This window comes from Saccopteryx bilineata, chromosome 7, assembly GCF_036850765.1.
Source record: "Saccopteryx bilineata isolate mSacBil1 chromosome 7, mSacBil1_pri_phased_curated, whole genome shotgun sequence".
Classification (NCBI taxonomy): domain Eukaryota; kingdom Metazoa; phylum Chordata; class Mammalia; order Chiroptera; family Emballonuridae; genus Saccopteryx; species Saccopteryx bilineata.
In genome coordinates, this window is record NC_089496.1 from 15,431,323 (window position 1) to 15,450,324 (window position 19,002).

A 19,002-nucleotide genomic window follows, 5' to 3' on the forward strand; every position below is an offset into this window, starting at 1 on the left:
TCAGAAAAAAACAGGAACTGTATTATTCCATACGTAGGTGGGACATAATAGTGAAACTAAGAGACATTGATAAGAGTGTGGTGGTTACGGGGGGGAGGGGGGAATGGGAGAGGGATAGGGGGTGGGAGGGGCACAAAGAAAACAAGATAGAAGGTGACAGAGGACAATCTGACTTTGGGTGGTGGGTATGCAACATAATTGAACGACAAGATAACCTGGACTTGTTATCTTTGAATATATGTATCCTGATTTATTGATGTCACCCCATTAAAAAAATAAAATTATAAAATAAAAAAAATAAAAATAAAAAAAAAAGGAATCTCCTTTTTTATTTATTGATTTTCGCAAGAGAGGAAGGGAGAGAGAGAGAGAGAGAGAGAGAGAGAGAGAGAGAGAGAGAGAGAGAAGAACATAGTTCTGTTCCTGTATGTGCCCTGACTGGAGGTCACAGTGGCGACCTCTGCACTTTGGGACACTGCTGTAACCAACTGAGCTATAATGTCACAATAATCTAAAATCATGTTATAAAACTGTAACCGTATTGGCCCAAATGAAATGAGAATTTGTACCAGAAAAAATTAATTCATTTACTCATTTTGTATTTGACTTAACTCAAATATCTGCTATCTAAATTGTATCACATAGTCCTATCAGAATTGTACAAATGGGAGAAAACGGAAGCACCAACTAGGTACCATCTTATCTGCCACAATTAAAATTAGAGGAATTCTGGAAAAAAAAATCTAGTTAACAAAAAACAAATCTATAAGCTACATTCTGGGATGGAGGCCACATAGGAACAAGATCTCAAAATAAAGAGTCAAAGGAGCAACCAAGGCAATATAACCTCAGGGAATATAACTCTTTTTTTTTTTTCCTACTGTCTTGTAGTTCCTACCCACAGATCTAACATGTAGTTCTGTGAATAAAGGAAGCAACATATCTACTCTATGAGGGAATATAACTCTTAAAAAAGAGTTAACCACTATTTTTTAGTTGACTAGATGGAGTAAACTGCATGGTTCTAGTAATGAGTTAGCATCCTCATTTTTCCACGATTTTGTAATATTCTGTACACCAAATCCAGTGAAAACAATCATTTGCAAAAAGTTCCTTCAGTATGTTTGAGTTGTCCTGAGGGCATTCTGATGAAATAAAAATTCTCAAAACAAGGAGATCTGGGTTCCAGTCCAACTGCTACTTACTAGCTGTGTAATCTTGGATTATAATGTCGAAAAGTGTGGCCTCCAGGAGCCAGCTCCTGGATTTGACCTTCTCCATTGCTCCCTTCCCCAGTTTTTCTCCCTTCTGTTACGAGCTCCTTCCCTCTGCTAGCTTCTTTCCTGTCAACATGTCCTTTAACTTCTTTCCTCTTCTTCCTGCTTCTCTCTCTCTTTCAACTCTGCCCTCTGCTTTTTTCTCTTTCTTTTCCCCTCATAGTCACTGTTGTCCTTGGTCTTTTTACTTTTATTTCTGAATGATATTCATAAAGCTTGCTTTTCAAAAAACCATTTACCAAATGTTAATAAAATAGCTAAGTATACCCAGTTTCAGGTTTGTCATTAATGTCATTTTTTTTTCATTACTGTGGTTTTCATCTGCCATGTTTTCTCTCTGCCCACCTTATTTTTTAGCACCCTTGCTATATTTGAGCAATTTGCAGCTTATGAATTCAGTGCCTCCTCCCTAGCCTTCTTTGCAGCTAAAGCACGGACATATGACTTTATTAGATTCCGCCAAAGGTACTCACCCACATGGCACTTAAGATTTGGAAGAAGGTAACTTGGAATAAAAAAGATCTGAATGCTGGCAAAGCAAGGTGACAAAGGTGTGGCAACCAAGAGAATACATGCTGGACATCCAACAATGGGGAGCATAATTGACCGCAGGCCCTAGTATCAGCCCTCTGGAGCCACCCCAGCATTTGCACGTGGCCACACTTTCTACACAGCTGCTCAATGGATGGTGCAGGAATACTCAGGTGGACTATTCCTTTTCTCTGATAACAAACTTCAGCTGGAGAGCTACTTGAAGGGCCTTCCAGAAACTTCCTTAGACTGCAGCAGTCTAGCAAACCTCTACTCACCTTCCATCTCTTCTCCCTTCATTTAGGGTCACACTTGGTTTAGGTGACCCTAAATAGTTCTGGTGGCTCTCCTGTCTTACTCTAACACCCTGTATTTTTTCTTACATGGGTAACGCTCATAATAAAACCCTTGCATGTATAACTCTTTCAAGGAGTCTACTTCTAGGGGAACCCAGAGTAAAGCAAGAGGCATTCAACTTTGAGGGAAGGCAGCAGCTGTAAAGTTGAGTCCCTGGCATTGAAGTAGCATAGTTGTAGGAAAATCAAGGTCTTGGTATTGATGCTTAATGAGGGCTATGGTGGATGTTTCTTTATCAGATCAGCTCTAATGTACGTCTGAGGACATTTTCTCTAGAAGCTCAGCCTCATTCTCTAGCTATCCCTACAATCCCATAAGCTTCTTAATATATTAATATAAATTATAATTTATGTTTAATCAACCAAAATAACTTTTTTTCTTATAGGTAAAAACTCTAGATACAGAAATTGATTATAGAAGAAATTCAAGGCAATATAACCTCAGGGAAGTGGAGAAAATCTGGAATGAATTATCTGAACTACTTGGGGCTGATATGTGCTAGAATCTACCCACTACTAAGAGATAGATTCTGGCATCACATAGCACACACATAGTGACAAAAGAGCTAATTAAGTGATACAGTTAACACTTACAGTCACATGGAATAAAGTGCCCATTACAGGCAAGACTTTGTATGCCCAAACACCTGCTACCACAGAAAAAAATATGAAGGTTGTGAAAATTTTAAGGGCTACAGGATAAGCTGGTTGTTTCCAATTGTACTGAACAGCTAAAGATAAAGAATTAAAGCCTCAATTTCTTAAGAAAACCATGGGATATTGATGATTATGATGTAGAATGTCTTATCAAAACTTTTTGTAGGATAGCATACCAGAAAACCAAACTCAAAATTTAATTCTCTGGATTGCCTCATTGTATCATTTGAATTCATAGCCATTCATACCTGTTCCTTATAAGAAAGTTAAGGGAAAGAAAGAGACCCCAACAATATGAATGGGGACTTATGGAAAGATTTGAGTAACTCAGAGTATTTCAAATTCACATACTTTCTTGTGTCCACTCTCCAGGAGAAGCACTATTTGCTCCTCTGTCCAAGGAGGGTCCTCCTGACTTGTTTAATGAGGCTGTGATGATCTCACCTCAGTTACCCTGTAAGGGAAGGCCCTCCTCCTCCTGCCACTTGTACCACCTCCCATTGTGTCCAGCTCCTCATCTGCAATCAGTTTCCAGCAAGCCCAAAGTTGGCAAATATAAAGTAAAACCCAAGAATCAAAGACTCAAAAAAGAATTGCAAAATTTTATTAATTTGTCCTGATGAATGGGAGTAATGAAGGAAAGAAAGAAGGCACAGGAGAGAGAAGAAAAAAATATGTATAATAACATGTTCTAAGAAAGCCAGAACAAAAATAGGGAAATAAATAAAGATTGGGTAAAATATATCAATATGCGTGCACTTAGCAGAGTTACTGAATTAATGTTTGAGGGAATTAGATAAATATTGTTTGCTTGATTGACTGACTGAAACCTAGGCTCAGTGTCTTCTGGGAATGTTTATCAAATGCCCCTCTGCTGAGTCCTTGGATCAACAGCTAGAAGCTGTCAGACAACTCCTCTGACAGCCCCAGGCTTGCTTACTCACTGGGCTCATGAAAAAATAACTTAGCCAGAGTCAGAATCTGTTTCTTGAAACTAAAGATTCTAATACAACATATATCTTTAATTTAAAAAGTTAAACACAAGTTGTACTGGTTAGAGTTCTCCCATATATATACATATATACTAAATATTTTAAGTATATATGTATATATATAATTTATTTTAAGGAATTGATTCAGCTATTATAAATTTATCTTAAGAAATCTTAAATAAATCTGCAGAGTGGAAAGAAAGGCTGGAGACCCAGAAAAAGTTGATGCCACAGTTAAAGTCTGAAAACTACTATCTGTAGAACAGTTCCCTCTTGCCCAGGAGAGGTCAACTGTTTGTTCTATTCTGGTCTTCAGTGGCTTGGATGAGTCCCACCCAATGGAAACCTCTCTGCTTTACTCTTAGTCCATCTACAGTGTGTCCGTAAAGTCATGGTGCACTTTTGACCAGTCACAGGAAAGCAACAAAAGACGATAAAAATGTGAAATCTGCACCAAATACAAGGAAAACTCTCCCAGTTTCATACCTATTCAGTGCAGTTCGATGTGGGCTCACGCACAGATTTCTTAGGGCTCCTTAGGGAGCTATCCCGTATAGCCTCTACAGACTCGTCACTGACTGATGGCCTACCAGAGCGGGATTTCTCCACCAAACTGCCCGTTTCCTTCAATTGCTTATCCTATTGAGTAATGTTATTCCTATGTGGTGGCGCTTTGTTATAAACACGCCGATATTCACGTTGCACTTTGGTCACGGATTCGAATTTAACGAGCCACAGAACACACTGAACATTCCTCTGTACTGTCCACATCTCGACTGGTATGGCCATGGGCTGCTTCGCTGTATACATGGTGTTATGTCATCATCTGCACATGTGCACATGCTGCCACATCATCCTACAGAAGCTGGGAGGGTTTTCCTTTTATTTGGTACAGATTTCACATTCCTATTGTCTTTTGTTGCTTTCCTGTGACTGGTCAAAAGTGCACCATGACTTTATGGACACACTGTATTTAAATGTGTATCTCATCCAAAACATTCTCACAGAAACATCCAGAGTAATGATTAGCCACATATCTGGGCACTGTTGCCCAGCCTCATTGACACATAAAATTAACCATCACAGCAGATAAATAAAACTTTTTACTAGAATATTGAGAATCTGCATTATAAATTAATAATCATTACTGTAGCTGACTATATTTGGTCCTTTTGTAACCCAAAAGGTGAATGCCTAGGCAATGTAACTTGAGTTCATTAAAAAATATTGAATTTATATGCTACAGAATTCCTTACTACACACTTTTAAAAATTGTTTGTTCAATGATTAATGGTTAGAATAGGAGGACACCAATCTATCATGTTTACTCTCAATTCTTTTTCCTCGGTCAATATGCTTTATTCAGAGATTCCAAGCAGGTATTCATGAAATTAGGTATTCTTAAATAGAAGCCTGTGAAAGATAATGGATAAACATTAAGATTCCAAAGTTCTGATCCATAGGATCATCAGGCTATTGATCTTGTTTGTATATATTGTCTTGCTAATGGAAATCCCAAGATATGTCACCTTAATGTATATTACTAGGAAATAACAGCAAAATCACAGAATAGGTCATACATTTCAGTGAAAGGCAAATAGATATAAATTATTGAGATTTAGAGAACATTTTCCCCTAGACAAATGGAGACTTAACAATAAAAGTATATTCTTTTTAATTTGGTCAACTGTAATTTTTTCATGATGTTATGGCGATAGGGGCCCTGCAGTTAATATTTTCATAAAATTTTCTTTGCTAAATATATATGCTCAAATGAGATAAAGAATCAGTGAATTATTCTGTTGAAAGCAACTTTTTAAAAATAAAAATATGCAGGAAAAGGTGAATTAACTTTATGTATTATGATATAATTATTTGACCTCCCTTGAACTGAGAATTTCAAGGACTCTGAGAGCCAGACAAAAAGCTGTTTAGTTATACAAAAGAGTTTATAAGTATCCCCTTGAAACCAAGCCTGTTTCAATATTCAAGGTAATCATTACTTACTCACATCATAAAGTTTTTGGTCACTAACTGAATTGTACTAAACACACTGGTTTCACACCAGGTTTCCCACGTCAGACCCACAAGGGCTCCCCAATCCTGCCATTGAATGAGCCTGACTATTCTAGCAAGTGTCATAGAGGTGCATGTATAAACGTACCTTGCACAGTATCACACTTAAGAACACAACTTAATTATAATTTTAAATCTTCTTCAACAATTTAATGATATGTCTGTGTATGGCATGGTAAAATATTTTCTCTTTTACCTCCTTTCAGTTTATAAGATGCCTGTGCAATGTATAGCTATTGCAGTAGATGGCAGTGTTTTCAAACTTCCTCTATTTGAAATTCGGACGATTGGATGATCACTTTAATCAGGCTATTTATATTATATATAGATGAATCTATACAAAACAGTCATGCTTTGATTTTCACATTTGTTGCTTCCTGGGGAAATGCTAAAAAGCAATGAAATTTAAATTAACAAACATTATTTGTGTAACTTGAAAGGTACCAGGTGTTACTTAGGGAATACATGAAATTCTCTGAGACATGAAAAGTCACGAGCAGGGAAAGTCATAGTTAAATTGTGTTAATAATGGTTATCTGAAGATACCAATAGAGCCTAGATAACCTTAAATGTATTTTAAAAGCAACTCAATATTGAAATAAGGGCTTACATCATACACACACATGTGCATGTACACGCACAGACACACACACACACACAGGCACTTAATAACCCCAAAAGAGATGAAATTATTCTCTATTAAAAATATTTCTGACTCTCAGATTTTCATTAGAAATCTTTAGAAAATGGTTCTGGCTGAATATTGTTCAGCATTGATAATCTGTTATTTATTTTTACTGACAGTTATAGACATGCATGTCCCTGGCTTTTACAAACTCTACCTGGAAGCAGTTATTTAAGCTTTTCTTTCTTTCTTTCTTTCTTTCTTTCTTTCTTTCTTTCTTTCTTTCTTTCTTTCTTTCTTTCTTTCCTTCCTTCCTTCCTTCTTTCCTTCCTTCCTTCCTTCCTTCCTTCCTTCCTTCCTTCCTTCCTTCCTTCCTTCCTTCCTTCCTTTCCTTCTTTTGGTCACTGTGTCTTTTCACCATAAAGCTACAATAAAAAATAAAATCATAGAGCTACAATGAAATAATTATCCCTGAAAATGGGTGGAATTTTCTATAGCTGAAGGAAGGCCAGTAGGAAACCAATGTAGCTCCTGATTAACTAATCATTTTGTGGTACTCACTTTTTTCCAACTGGACACTTTATTCTTCTCCAACACTTCCTGAATGCAGAATATGAAACACGTCAACAACCAGTGATGGGTAACAACCTGGACACTCTGCTTCCTACACCCAGTAAGTGTTTTTCCTGGTTTAGATTCATCTCTGCTCATGCTCTTGGCGCCACTTCCTGTTGCTTCCTGAAGAGACTTGCTCCATGAATTATCCATTCCATCTTCCATCTCAACTTTTCCTTTCCATTGGCTTCCTCCTCTGAGCCTAGAAACATATTCAATCTTTCCCATCTTAAAAGAAAAAAATTAAAATTAAAAGCCTTTCTATGACCTAGAATCTTATTTTGGTTATTGCCTGTATTAGCTTAGGCTGCCATAACAAAATGCCACAGAATGAGTGGCTTTAAAAACAGAAATTAAAATTTTCACAGTTCTAGAGGCTGGAAATCCAAGATCAGGGTGCCAGCCACAATGGGTTCTGGTGACAGCTTCTTTCTTGGCTTACAGGTAGCTACCTTCTCACTGTGTCTGCACATGGCAGAGGAAGAAGGGCCTCTTTCTCTTCCTTTTTTTAATAAAGCCACCAACTCCATCATGAGGTTTCTACTCTCATGACCTAATCTAACCCTAATGACCTCCCAAAACCCTTATCTCCAAAAACCATCACGTTGGTATATTTCTGATGGCACCCTACATCATAACATATGGTTTGGGGTGAGGGGCACAAACTTTCAGCTCATAGCATTGCCCCATTGTCCTTCTACTAGAAATTTGCTGACATTTTAGAAAAAATAACTTTCACTTCCTGCTCCTCTTCCTCACCTCTAGTTTTCCCACAACTCTCCACAGACTGATTTCTTTCTTCATAATGTGACAGAAATCATTAAGGTCATCAGTAACCTTAATATTTAAGTTCAAATACTGCTTTTCAGGGCTTATTTTATGTCTCTTGAATATCTCATACTATCGACTATTTTATTTCTTCTTGGCTTCTTCCTCTGACTTCCAAGACGAGATGCTGTTTTCTGACTCTTCCTAGCTCCAGAGTTTCTCCTCAGTGTCCTTTGGCTTGTCCTCCTATGAGACCCCAATGTGAGGGTTACATCCCTGAGGCTATTCTCTTGGTAATCTATATCCTCTCCCTCTACTGACTTCATGTCTTAATCTCTGCCTCTGTGCTCTTGTGACTCACTCTTGGACTTCTCTGTCCGTGATGCAGAGAACTCCTGCCTGGCCAAGCAACCTAGTTATATCACTGTTCTAGTTATTTAAACAAGTATTTCTTCAGATGGAATTAAAATCACCCTCCTTACTGATCTGTTGTTGTTTTGTTCCTTTGTGGCAATATAAAGCAAATTTATTCTCTCACTTCTCTAAGGAAACTCTTAAAATATATATTTTTAACTGTTTCTCTTATTGACACTAAGTAGCATGTTATACTTCTACTGGTCCTCTGCAGGTATGGTTTCCAGGCTGCTCCCATGACTGCTGGATACTTCACTATTTGTCAAATTCTTTCTTAAATGTACCACTGGAAAAAAAAAATCCAACATGATACTCCAGAAATAAAGGAACTATTTGTCTCATGACTTGGACACTATTAATTTTAAGATAGAATGATATTTTACAAGATGTCTTCTTGTAAACCACACTGCCAAAGCACACTTGGTATTTTCCTTTTTTAATGAAAAAATTGTGTATTTAATAAAAAGTGCACAAATTTTCATTGAATTTTACCCTACAGGTTTTTAAATCTAGTATTCTAGCTCATAGAAATAATAAATTGTAATTATATAATTCACTATGTGGTTTGTTTTTATTGAATAAATCACTATTTCTCATTTTGCCTTTTGAAATGTGAATAATCTTGCTTTCTGGACCTTCTGCAAATCACTGATACTGTTGAACATGAAGTCAGTGAAGATGCTGCCTGCTGGCAGTGCTATGTGCTCCATCAGGGCTCACTCTAGAACTGGGCTGACCCACACAACATCATTCATAAACACCGGCTGTGTTTTGGCAAGCTTCCATCACTCATCAATGACACTTTTATGTCAACTACCCATCCATGATGTTATTGTGGAAATACTCATCATTTATTAAAAGTCAAGATACAGGCCCTGGCCAGTTCGCTCAGTGATAGAGCGTCGGCCTGGCTTGCAGAAGTCCCTGGTTCGATTCCCGGCCAGGGCACATAGGAGAAGCGCCCATCTGCTTCTCCACCCCTTCCCCTCTCCTTCCTCTTTGTCTCTCTCTTCCCCTCCCGCAGCGAGGCTCCATTGGAGCAAAGATGGCCCCGGGTGCTGGGGATGGCTCCTCGGCCTCTGCCCCAGGCGCTAGAGTGGCTCTGATCGTGACAGAGCGGCCACCAGAAGGGGCAGAGCATTGCCCCCTGGTGGGCAGAGCGTCGCCCCCTGGTGGGCGTGCCGGGTGGATCCCGGTTGGATCCCGGTCGGGCACATGCGGGAGTCTGTCTGACTGTCTCTCCCCATTTCCAGCTTCAGAAAAATACAAAAAAAAAAAAGAAAAAAAAAGTCAAGATACAACCTGATCAGGCAGTGGTGCAGTGGATAAAGTGTTGACCTGGGACACCGAACGCCCAGGTTCAAAACCCAGAGGTCTCTGTCTTGAATTTGGGCTCATCCAGCTTGAGTGCGGGATTGCCGACTTGAGTGTGTTGCTGGTTTGAGCTCAAAGGTTGCTGTCTTGAAGATCAGTGTCACTGGCTTGAGCAAGGGGTCACTGGATCAGCTGGAGCTCCCCAGTCAAGGCACATATAAAAAAACAATCAATGAACAGCTAAAGTGCTGCAGCTGTGAGTTCATGCTTCTTATCTCTCTCCCTTCCTGTCTGTTCCTCTCTCTCTCTTAAAAAAATAAGTCAAAATACAACTTTTCATGAAGATGGCCTTAAAAGCAAAAAGGAAGCCCCTGTCCCTCCCAAAGCCAAAGCCAAGGCAAAGGCTTTGAAGGCAAAGAAAACAGTGCTGAAAGGCATACATTGGCCCTGGTAGGTTGGCTCAATGCCTAGAGCAGGGGTCGGGAACCTATGGCTTACGAGCCAGATGTGGCTCTTTTGATGGCTGCATCTGGCTCGCAGACAAATCTTTAATAAAAAAATAATAAAGTTAAAAATATAAAACAGCCCTGGCCAGTTGGCTCAGTGGTTGAGCGTCGGCCTGGCTTGCAGAAGTCCCGGGTTCGATTCCGGAGAAGCGCCCATCTGTTTCTCCACCCCTCCCCCTCTCCTTCCTCTCTGTCTCTCTCTTCCTCTCCCGCAGCTGAGGCTCCACTGGAGCAAAGATGGCCCGGGCGCTGGGGATGGCTCCTTGGCCTCTGCCCCAGATGCTCTGGTCACAACAGAGCGATGCCCCGGAGGGGCAGAGTGTTGCCCCCTGGTGGGCGTGCTGGGTGGATCCCGGTCGGGCGCATGTGGGAGTCTGTCTGACTGTCTCTCCCCATTTCCAGCTTCAAAAAAATACAGAAGAAAAAAAAAAATAAAAAAATAAAACATTCTCATGTATTACAATCCATTCATTTTCTACCACTCATGTTCATGGTTGTAGGCTGCTGGAGCCAATCACAACTGTCCTCTGGGACAACACCAAATTTTTATTGGATAATGTATAACGCACACGGGTCATTGTAGGGCTCTCACAGAATTACATTTTAAAATATGTGGCGTTCATGGCTTTCTTTGCCAGAAAGTTTCCCGACCCCTGGGCTAGAGTGTTGGCCCAGTATGTAAACATCCCAGTCTGTGGATGTCCCAGGTTTGATCCTCAGTCAGGGCACACTAGAGACGCAACCATCCCCAGCCCTCTCCCTCTTCTCTCCCTTTTCCCCTCCCACAGCCAGTGACTCAATTGGTTCCAGCGTCATCGCTAGGTGCTGAGGATAGCTTGGTTGATTTGAGCATCAGCCCCATTCAGGAGTTGCTGCGTGGGTCCTGGTCGAGGTGCATGTGAGAGAGAGTCTGTCTTTCTATCTCCCCTCCTGTCACTAAACAAACAAACAAACAAAAAGGCATCCACAATCATAAAAAAAAAAAAAAATTAAAAATATCTGTACGTCACTCACCTTCTGATGGCTGAAGACACTGCAGCCAGAAGGTAGCCTGAATATCCTGATAAGAGTGCCCCCAGGAGAAACAAGCTGGACCACTATGTGCTCATCAAATTCCCCCTGACTACCAAGTCAGTCATGAAGAAGATATTGATAGAAGTCAACAATATACTTGTGTTCATAGTGGACATCATGGTCAACAAACATTAGACCAAACAGGTTGTAAAGAAGCTCTATGATAGCAATGTGGCCAAGCTCAACACCCTTATCAGGCCTGATGGAGAGAAGAAGGCATATGTTTGACTGGCTCCTGACTAGTATGCTTTGGATGTTGCCAACAAAATTGAGATCATCTAAACTGAGTCCAGCTGATTAATTCTAAACATAAAATGTTTCCACTCTAAAATAAAAAAAAACCTAGATATGTTAAATGTTTACGCTGTTTCTGTGCTCCCCCAAACCATAACTTTTATCCAGAAAAGTTTTATTTAATATGATTGTCCTTGCTGAACTTGCTTTAGTAGCCAATGAGCAAACTTTTTACTCTATCTTGATTTTTATTTCAATTTTTAGACAAATTTTAATTTGTTCTTTTCATTTTAGAAAATATTTTTTATTGATTTTACAGAGAGAGAAAAGGGAACAGGGAGGAGCTGGAAGCATCAACTCATAGTAATTGCTTCTTGTGTGTGCCTTGGCCAGGCAAGCCCAGGGTTCCAACCAGCGACCTCTGCTTTCCAGGTTGACACTTTATCCACTGTGCTACCACAGGTCAGGCATGCTATTCTTGTTTATATATTTGACTTGATTAGTTAGGCCAGGTTACTGGCCAGAGAAAATTCTTTTGTTAGGAATTGTTCTATCTAGAGTATTTTATTGGCACATTTTTGCAGCATGGTTTGTCACAGTGATGAGACACTTTCTATAATCTGAGTATATGAATTACTTCTCTAAAGTGCTTTAAGTAATGGCACAGTGGATAGAGCATCGGCCTGGAATGCTGAGGACCTAGATTCAAAATCCCAAGGTCTCCAGCTTGAGTATGGGCTCATCCATCTTGAGCACAGGCTCACCAGCTTAAGTGCGGGGTTGCCAAACTGAATGTGGGATCACAGACATGACTCCATGGTTGCTGATTTGAGCCCAAAGGTCATTGGCTTGAGCCCAAGATCACTGACTTGAGCAAGGGATCACTGGCTCAGCTGAAGTTTCCCGGTCAAGGCGCATCAATGAACAACTAAGGTGCCACAACTATGAGTTGATGCTTCTCATCTCTCTCCCTTCTTATCTGTCTGTCCCTGTCTATCTCTTGCTAAAATAAATAAATAAGTGAAAATAAAGCTTTACCATTGTGTCACATAAGAGTCCCCCAAAATAAAAACAATGCTTTCATTGTCCTTGTATATCAATATTTCCCAAGTACGATAATGGGATTCATAGTATGATTTTCATTCAATATTTTAATCCCAAACACATGAACATAAACATGTTTCAGGAAATTCTGATTAGCTATAACATGGGCTTGTTTCACACTCAGTTGCAAATGTTTCAAACATTTTTTTTTTGTATTTTTCTGAAGTTGGAAATGGGGAGGCAGTCAGACAGACTCCCGCATGCGCCCGACCGGGATCCACCCAGCACGCCCACCAGGAGGCAATGCTCTGCCCATCTTGGGTGTCACTCTGCCACAATCAGAGCCATTCTAGCACCTGAGGCTGAGGCCATAGAGCCGTCCTCAGTGCCCGGGAAAACTTTGCTCCAATGGAGCCTTGGCTGCAGGAGGGGAAGAGAGAGACAGAGAGGAAGGAGAGGGGGAGAGGTGGAGAAGCAGATGGGCGCTTCTCCTGTGTGCCCTGGCCAGGAATCGAACCCGGGACTCCCACATGCCAGGCCGACGCTCTACCCCTGAGCTAGCCGGCCAGGGCCTGTTCCAAACATTTTGATTGTAGCTTAACTGCTCAGTCTCAAGATTCCTTCACATTCCAAAATATTGCCTCAAAATTGATGGCTGAAAACCGTTTTCACAGTTTTCCAGAAATATCTTAGTCAAGCAAATACACAAGTGTAAATGGCATCACCTGCCAATTTTGCCTTTTTTTTTAACTTTCCCTGATCTAGTTGTCATTAGGGCCTAACCCAGCAGAGCAAAACAACTGCTGCTGCTCTCAGCCTTCTGACTAGTGACTACCAGGATGTGTTTTCCCTGAACTTCTCTTTCACTGGCCACCTTTCATCCTCACCATTGCCAGTTCATCTTTTATCTTCCCAAGCCTGCATAACTGACTTCCATAAGCAGTATTTGCAGTTATATTAAATCTCATCTACAATTAAGCTTATGTTTTCCAGGTGCTTGCCCTCAATTTCTAACTGTAAAATGAGACACTCTGGTTCCTCTGAAAAGAATTTCAGGACATAGTCAGCAAATGGAGGAATCTTTTGCTTCTGGTGGGTGAGTTATTTTCTTCTTGCTCTTGAATCAGATTATGTCTAAGGCTAGCCATGACAGGTCCTTTATGCATTTATTTAGGGTGCCTGACATAAAAGGGACATTGGTCAGAACGGTCAGTGTAGAATCTGGCCAGTCCCTTAAGACAACTATTTCAAGAAACTATAGGGCAAAATTTGGGGGAAAATTAAACAGTTCTTCCCCCCCCACCAACCAATTTGGTCATATGTAGCAATAAATTTGAAAACTTATGTAATTCTTAAATTAATAATTACTTTAATCTATAGAGAGGTTCAACATAAGAAATTGTAATAGACCACTAGGGCAGACTGAAAACTGAAGTTACTACTTAACCTCTGGGATAGCCAACAGGGAATTGAAGAACAGATACTTTTTACTTAATCTCTGGGATAGCCAAAAGGGAATGAAAGAACAGATACCTTTTCATCATTTTCAGGACTGTAATTTAATCCTTTAAGAACTCAGTAACTCAATAGCTCAAATTGTATTTTTGTTTCACAAGCCTCATGGTTTATAATGAGTTATTGACTCGTGTGGTGAATAGCACTTGACTAAAGTTGATTCTACACGTGTGGGCAAAAGTAGACTTATAGTTATAAGTATGCAAAAGAGTTTATTCTTGTACTATTATCTATTAATTATTGTATTACTTTTCATACAAAGAACTGTAAATCTATTTTTGCCTACCCCTGTATATGCCTGATGGAAAAACAAGTTCCACATGATGACAATTGTAATATTTTATAAAAACAATTAAGGAGATTGACTAAGACAAAAATATTGGCCCCTCTGACATGTAGCTGTGTTAGAGATCAGAAGATAACACTTTCAACTAAAAATTAGGGTTCTACTGCCAGACTGGTGATGGCACAGTACACTGAGTGTCAACCTGAGATACTGACGTCCCAGGTTCAAAACCCTGAGGTCCCTAGCTTGAGCATGGGCTCACCAGCTTGAGCACAGGGTTGTTGGCTTGAGAGCAGAATCATTGACATGATCCCATGGTTGCTGGCTTGAGCCCAAAGGTTTCCCTCACCTCCTCCCCTATCCTACTCTCCAGGCACATATGAGAAGCAATCAATAAATAACTAAAGTGGCACAAGTTGATGCTTCTCATCTCTCTTTCTTCTTCTCTCTCTCTTTCTCATGTGTGTGTGTGCATGCTAAAAAAAAGGGAAAAAATAGGGTTGTACTGTAGCATTTTATATAATGACAAGCCTTTGGTGTTTCTTCATACAAATACAACACCAAGGAGGGCTGAGATGACTGGTCTTGTGTGAGGAAAGTGGGGATATCGAGGCACAGGGACACAAACGGTGACAAAGAGAAGAATATCTGAGCTGAGTCATTCTCCAATACAGAGGCAGCCAAATGTATGGGGAGGGGCACTCCCTATGTCCAGCATGAGCCTAGCGTAAGGCAAATTGACCCACCTCCAGCAATCTCTTCAGCTCCAATCAGCGTGAAAGGCTGTTCAGAAAGGAGAAAGTAAAGAGGAGCGGCAGTAACTCAGGTTTCTGGAGAGATCTGAGCTACACATCCCCCTTCTGATTCAGAGAACACTCCCCACACTTGAAGAGTGGCTGCGCAGACCACACCTTCTGGTTCTCAGAGGTCATACTCACCGCATATTTGTGGACTTACCATACAGGAAAAAAAAGGCCTGGATAAGTTTCAACTGGGGCCAAAGAACAAGATACACCCATTACCCCTGTCCTAATCACAGAAGTGTTTTTTTTGTATTTTTTCTGAAGCTGGAAACGGGGAGAGACAGTCAGACAGACTCCCGCATGCACTCGACCGGGATCCACCCGGCACGCCCACCAGGGGCAATGCTCTGCCCACCAGGGGGCGATGCTCTGCCCCTCTGGGGTGTCGCTCTGCCGCGACCAGAGCCACTCTAGCACCTGGGGCAGAGGCCAAGGAGCCATCTTCAGCGCCCGGGCCATCTTTGCTCCAGTGGAGCCTTGGCTGCGGGAGGGGAAGAGAGAGATAGAGAGGAAGGAGGGGGTGAGGGTGGAGAAGCAAATGGGTGCTTCTCCTATGTGCCCTGACCGGGAATCGAACCCAGGTCCCCCACATGCCAGGCCGACGCTCTACTGCTGAGCCAACTGGCCAGGGCAATCACAGAAGTTTTGAGCTTGGCTCAGCAAACAAACAGCAGGAAAATTAAGACTTTTATGTGGCTCACCTTGTTAGGGAGATTTAAAACCTGAGCAACCAGCTGAGGCTGAAGAATTAAGCCCCTGGAGGAGGGGCCTGTACATTCCCTGTACAAATGTCAGCTGCCCTAACCCAGCAAGTTTTCAATTGGCACACAGAAAAAATGGGAAGATAGAAAAATGCAATCCAAATGAATCAATAAGAGAAATCACCAGAGAAAGAACTGAATGAGATGGAAGTAACCAAATTACCGGATGCAGAATTTAAAGTAATGATTGTTAGAATGCTTAAAGATCTTATAGCTGCAACTGATGGACATAATGAGCACCTAAATAAAAAAATGGCAAGCATCAAAAAGAACATTGAAATCATAAAAAAGTGTCAGTCAGAAATGACAATTGCAATATCAGAAATGAAGACTACACTAGAAGGAATCAACAGCAGGCTGAATGAAGCAGAGGACTGAATCAGCAACTTAGAGGACAAGATATATAAAAGCATGTAATCAGAGCAGCAAAAAGAAAAGAGGATCAAAAAGTCTCAGGAAACTCTAAGAGAGCTCTGTGACAACATGAAGAGAAATAATATCTGCATCATGGGGGTTCCTGAAAGAGAAGAGAAAGAACAAGGGATAGAGAACCTGTTTGAGAAAATCATAGCTGAAAAATTCCCTAAATTGATGAATGAAAAAGTCACACAAGTTCAAGAAGCACAGAGTCCCATTAAAGTGGAAGCCAAAGAGACCTACACCAAGACACATCATAATTGAAAAACTGAAGTTAAGAGATACAGAAAGAATAGTAAAAACTTCAAGAAAAAAGCAGTCAATCACCTAAAAAGAGCCCCCCATAAGGTTGACATCCAACTGTTCAACAGAAACACTCGAGACCAGAAGGATATGGCAAAAAATATTCAAATAAATGCAAAACAAGAACCTAAAATCAACTACAATAGAAAAACTGAAAAACATTCAAACACTTGGAAACTAAATAGCATGTTATTAAATAACAAATGGGTTAAAAATGAGATCAAAGAAGAAATAAAAAGTTTCCTTGAAACAAATAAAAATGAACAAAGAACAACTCTAAATTTATGGAACACAGCAAAAGCAGTCCTGAGAGGGAAGTTCATAACATTACAGTCATACCTTAAGCAAGAAAAAGCTCAAATATACAATTTAACCTTGCAGCTAAAAGAACTAGAGAAAGACCAGCAAGGAAAGCCCAGAGGAAGCAGAAGAAGGAAATAATAAAAATCAGAATGGAAATAAATGACATAGAGGCTAAAAAAATCATACAAAAGATCAATGAAACAAAGAGCTGGGTCTTTGAAAAGGTAAACAAAATTGATGAACCTTTAACCAGAAAAAAGAGAGAGAGGAATCAAATAAATAATATTTAAATGAGAGTGGAGAAGTAACAACTAACACAGCAGAAATAGAAAGAGGTGTAAGAAAATATTATGAAGAACTGTATGCCTCAAAATTAGACAAACTAGGTGAAATGGACAAATTCCTTGAAACCTATAATCTTTTAAAAATCAGTCTGGAAGTATCAAAAAACCTAAACAGACTGATTATAATGAATGAGATTTAAAGAGTTATTAAAAAAAACTCCCACCTAACAAAAGTCCTGGGCTAGATGGCTTCACAGGTGAATTCTACCAAATATTCAAAGAAGAACTACTATTCTTCTCAAGCTATTTCAAAAAATTCAAGAGGAGGGAAGACTTCCAAGCTACTTTTATGAGGAAAGATTAATCCTCATTCCACAACCAGGTAAAGACAATAATAAGAAAACAAACAATAGGCCAATATCTCTGATGAACATAGATGCTAAAATTCTCAACAAAATATTAGCAAACCACATCCAGCAAGCAATACGTGAAAAAAATCATACATCATGATGAAGTTGGATTTATTCTGGGAGGCAAGTCTGGCACAATATTTGCAAATCAATTAATGTAATTCATCACATAAATAAAAAGGAGAAAAACCAAATGATAATATCAATAGATGCAGAAAAAGCATTTGATAAAATCCAGCACCCATTTATGATCAAAACTCTCAGCAAAGTGGGAATACAGGGAACATACCTCAACATGATAAAGTCCATCTATGAGAAACCCACAGCCAACATCATACTCAATGGGCAAAAATTTAAAAAATTCCCTTAAGATCAGGTACAAGGCTGGAGTGCCCCCTTTCACCACTCTTATTCAACATAGTACTGGAAGTCCTACCTACAGCAATCAGACAAGAAGAAGAAATAAAAGGCATCCAAATTGGAAATAAAGAAGTAAAACTATTATTATTTGCTGATGATATGATACTGTACATAGAAAACCATAAAGTCTCAGTCAAAAAACTACTGTGCCTGATAAATTAATTCAGCAAGGTGGCAGGATATAAAATTAATATTCAGAAATCTGAGGCATTTTTATACACCAAAAATGAACTGTCTGAAAGAGAAATTAAGAAAACAATCCCCTTCACTATTGCAACAACAACAAAAAATAAAGTAACTAAGAGTAAATTTAACCATGAAGGTTAAAGACATATACTTGGAAAATTATAAAACCTTGATAAAAAAAATCAAAGGAGATACAAACAAGTGAAAGCATATACCGTGTTCATGGATAGGAAGAATAAACATCATTAAAATGTCTATAGTACCCAAAGCAATCTATAAATTCAATGCAATTCTTATTAAAATACCAATGGCATTCTTCAAAGACATCAAAAAAATATTCCAACAATATATATGGAACCAAAAAAGAGCACGAATAGCCTCAGCAATCTTGAGAATGAAGAATAAAGTCGGTGGTGTCACACCTCTTAATATCAAGTCATACTACTTGCCATTGTTCTCAAAACAGCTTGGTACTGGCATAAAAACAGGGATATAGATCAATGAAACAGAACAGAGAACCCAGAAATAAACCCACACCTTTACGGACAATTGATAATGACAAACAAGGTAAGAGCATATAATGGAGTGAAGACAGTCTCTTTAACAAATGGTATTGTGAAAATTGGACAGGTTTTCACAAAAAAGTGAAACTAGACCACTAACTTACACAATTCACAAAAATGAATTCAAAATGGATAAAAGACTTAAATGTAAGTTGTGAAACCAAAATCATCTTGAAAGAAAACATAGGCAGTAAGCTCTCCAACATCTCTTGCAGCAGCAATATATTTGCTAATTTATCTCCATGGGCAAGTGAAATAAATGACTGGA

General features: G+C 39.6%; 1 pseudogene; it reads left to right on the forward strand.

Annotated features, from left to right (window-relative positions):
• Positions 1-11,487, forward strand: part of LOC136310763 (large ribosomal subunit protein uL23 pseudogene) — a 40,716-nt pseudogene extending 29,229 nt beyond the window's left edge.
• Positions 11,488-19,002: the final 7,515 nt, after the last annotated feature.